At 43.9% G+C, this 3920-nt stretch overlaps 1 pseudogene; it reads left to right on the top strand.

The window, feature by feature from the left end:
• The first annotated feature begins 1169 nt into the window (after positions 1 to 1169).
• On the top strand, positions 1170 to 2828 carry LOC142848155 (methylosome protein WDR77 pseudogene; annotated as a pseudogene).
• Positions 2829 to 3920: the final 1092 nt, after the last annotated feature.

The raw sequence follows: 3920 nt of genomic DNA, 5'->3' as shown, positions 1-3920 counted from the left end.
TGCTCACTCCGGTGAGGGAACTTTATTTATTTACTTATTCTGTATACAATATTCTGTCTGTGTGTATGTCTGCAGGCCAGAAGAGGGCACCAGACCTCATTACAGATGATTGTGAGCCACCATGTGGTTGCTCAGGACCTCTGGAAGAGCAGGCAATGCTCTTAACCACTGAGCCATCTCTCCAGTCCCTGAGGGAACTTTATATGCAGTAGCTTTTGATCTTCAGAATGAGGTAGAATAACACCCTCATTTCCCAAGTTCATAGCAACCTGCTCCAGGCCACACAGTAAGTGGCCGAATGGTGATACTAACTGGTGGTGTTGATGGTGATGACACTCTCGAGAACTCACCTTGAAACAGGCTTTTCTGTTAGCAGAATGAATTAAAACCAAAAACGCCATACATAAAAGATGTGAGCACCTCTATTACTGCTTTTCATCCTTAGCATGGGGAAACTTGGATTGAAAATTGTATTCAAAAGTAATACTTTTTAAAATAAAAACTCAAAGTTCCTTCCCCATATCCACTATAGGCACAATGACTTTTACTTATTTGTTATTTTTATTTGTATGTATGAGTTTGTGTGCACCACGTGTTCAGGATCCCATGCAGGCCATTGGAGGGCGCTGGATTTCCTGAACCTGGAGTTGTAGTTATGAGATGCTGTGTGGGGTGACAGAAACCAAACACTGGGCCTCCGCAAGAGTAGCAAGCACTATTAGTTACGGAGCTGTCTTTCTGGGTGACTCAAAACTCTAAAAAGCTACATTGTACTTATCTGCTATAAGACTTATTGTCGTATATTGATAACTTAGGATACAAGGAATGGATGCAGTGATAATTAAAATAGTTCTGTATTATTAGGAGTCTATAAATACTAGCCCATCTTAGTATTGTAAGAGTTCACATTTTCTTAAGCATTTCCCTGTTTTTACATTACTTTTATTTTATATTATACTGTATTATATGAGACAACTTCGTATGCACTACAGGCTGACTTCACACTCATAATAGTGTGTGCCACAAATGCCTGGCCTTAATTTTATATAATTTTAAAAATTAGCATGTTTTCTTGAAGTTTTACCATATGTAACTAAGAACAAACTGAATTTAATCAGTAATTTGCTTTTGTCCTTAAAAATATTTATCCTAGGAGAGGGGTGGAGGCGCAGAGGTGCACCACGTGGGGGTTCCGCCAGCGCGGAGTCGGTGTCGCTTAGCTTGGGTCTACGTTGGAGCTGGAACCGTGGAGATGCGGAAGGAAACCCCACCTCCGCTCGTGCCCCCGGCGGCCCGCGAGTGGAACCTGCCCCCCAATGCTCCCGCCTGCATGGAACGGCAGTTGGAGGCTGCACGGTACCGGTCTGATGGTTCCCTTCTGCTCGGGGCCTCCAGTCTAAGTGGTCGCTGCTGGGCTGGCTCTCTGTGGCTTTTCAAGGATCCGAGTGCGGCCCCCAACGAAGGCTTCTGCTCTGCGGGCGTCCAGACCGAGGCCGGAGTAGCTGACCTCACTTGGGTGGGGGACAAAGGTATCCTAGTGGCTTCAGATTCAGGTGCTGTTGAATTGTGGGAGCTAGATGAGAATGAGACACTTATTGTCAGCAAGTTCTGCAAGTATGAGCATGATGACATTGTGTCTACTGTCACAGTCCTGAGCTCTGGTACACAAGCCGTCAGTGGTAGCAAAGACTTCTGCATCAAAATTTGGGACCTGGCTCAGCAGATGTCACTGAATTCGTACCGAGCTCATGCAGGACCAGTCACATATGTTGCTGCCTCTCCCCACAAGGACTCTGTGTTTCTTTCATGCAGTGAGGACAGTAGAATTTTGCTCTGGGATACCCGCTGTCCCAAGCCAGCATCACAGATAGGCTGTAACGCCTCTGGATTCCTTCCTACCTCCCTGGCTTGGCATCCTCAGCAGAGTGAAGTCTTTGTCTTTGGTGATGAGAATGGATCTGTCTCCCTTGTGGACACCAAGAATGCAAGCTGTACCCTCAGCTCAGCTGTGCACTCCCAGTGTGTCACTAGACTGGTGTTCTCTCCACACAGTGTTCCCTTTCTGGCCTCTCTCAGTGAAGACTGCTCACTTGCTGTGCTGGATTCAAGCCTTTCTGAGGTGTTTAGAAGTCAAGCCCACAGAGACTTCGTGAGAGATGCTACGTGGTCTCCACTCAACCACTCCCTTCTTACCACAGTTGGCTGGGACCATCAAGTCATCCACCATGTTGTGCCCATAGAGCCTCTCCCGGCCCCTGGACCCGAGAATGTTGCGGAGTAGAATGGATTTCAGAAAACAAGCTCTCTACTCGCAAGAATCTACTTGCTTGCCCTGGCCTTCCGGTTGTGAGAGCACAGGAGCCTTGGAGAGCATGTTTACTCCCCAGTCCTGTACAGTAAATAGGCAGATTCTCAGCTTGAGGGAGGCTGCAGCCCGTGTGACTAGGAGGAAGACTCCTTTATAAGTGGATGTGTGTGAGCACAAGTGTATGATGTATTGAGTAGTGTGGGGTGGGGGAGTTAGCCTTCAGCTTTCCCAAAGCAGCGCTCTTCATTCCCCACAAAGTGACCAGAAGTTTTCATGTTTCTCAAGTCCAAGAATTGGCTATATTGTTTGGGTTATGGAATGTGGGTATTCCTAGATTTTCTGACTCAGAGATGGGGTAACTTATTTTTATAACATTAAATAATTCATTATTAAGGGAAATACTTCCGTTCACAGAAGTCCAGCCCAGTGTTCCTTGAGAAGACACAGGAAGTACCACAAATTTCTGTTAAAGTGAATCAAATTCATTTTTCGGGTGAATAAATTTAGCTGTTGCAATGTAAAAAAAAAAAAAACAAACAAAAAAAACAAAAAAAAAATATTTATCCTAACTATACTACCTACCTAACTCACATATACTATTACTTTCTGTGTTCATTTTACTGTGCAAGACATCAGAGATAGGCTGATGACCCACACCTGGTCCCTGTTTTCAGATACTGATATTCCAATGGGTTACCACTTACGTGGATGATTCAGTAGTGCGGTGAGTGCAATTTGACCCATTGTTTCTCCTCCAGGCACACCTAGAAAAAAAAATCCTTCTGCCAAAGGGCTTGCACAGAAAAGTTTACAGCAACATTATTTATAACAGCTTGAACTGAAATTGACCCGCAGGTCTAGCAAGAACATAATGAGTTTGTGATGTACTCGTACATAAGAAAAGTAATAAAAATGATGTAAATTGCACGGGTGAGCCCCAGGAACATCAGGCCCGTGCCAAGACAAAGAAGCCAGATAGCCCATGTGCACCAAAGTGACGTAACATGTATTTGTCCTTATCTGCAGGGAAGGAAATAAGAGCACAGGCTGCCTGGGGCTAGCGGTGAACCTTAGGAGGAGCAGGAGGAGGCCTTCTGAAGAGCGCAGATGATGACGGCTTTATGTTTTTACTAGGAAAAGGGCATGCGGATAGAACACAGGGCATATGCTGCCAAGGATCCTCAAACTGAGCTTAAGATCTAGGCATTTATTGCATATAAATTCTACCACAGCAAATGCTAAGGATTTTGTGTTTTTATACTATTACAAATTGTTTTTAATAATTTTATCTTCCAGATATTTATATTAACATATAACAATACATTTGATTTTAAGTAGTGGCTCTGCATTTTCTAACACTGGTAAATTCACAATCAATTCTAGTTGTTTATACACACACACACACACGGTTCTAAGCTTATGTACCCCTCATCTGGGTCCATCTTGGAGGCTGCTTGCTAGAAGCTTCTGGGACACACACACACACACACAGATAGATAGATAGATAGATAGATAGATAGATAGATAGATAGATAGATAGACAGACAGACAGACAGATAGAATCATTTCTGTTGTTGCAATTAAACATTTTGATCAAAAGTAACTTAGGTGA

This window comes from Microtus pennsylvanicus, chromosome 4, assembly GCF_037038515.1.
Source record: "Microtus pennsylvanicus isolate mMicPen1 chromosome 4, mMicPen1.hap1, whole genome shotgun sequence".
Lineage (NCBI taxonomy): Eukaryota > Metazoa > Chordata > Mammalia > Rodentia > Cricetidae > Microtus > Microtus pennsylvanicus.
Note: the sequence above shows the minus strand (reverse complement) of the source record. Positions and strands in the feature narration are given on the sequence as shown.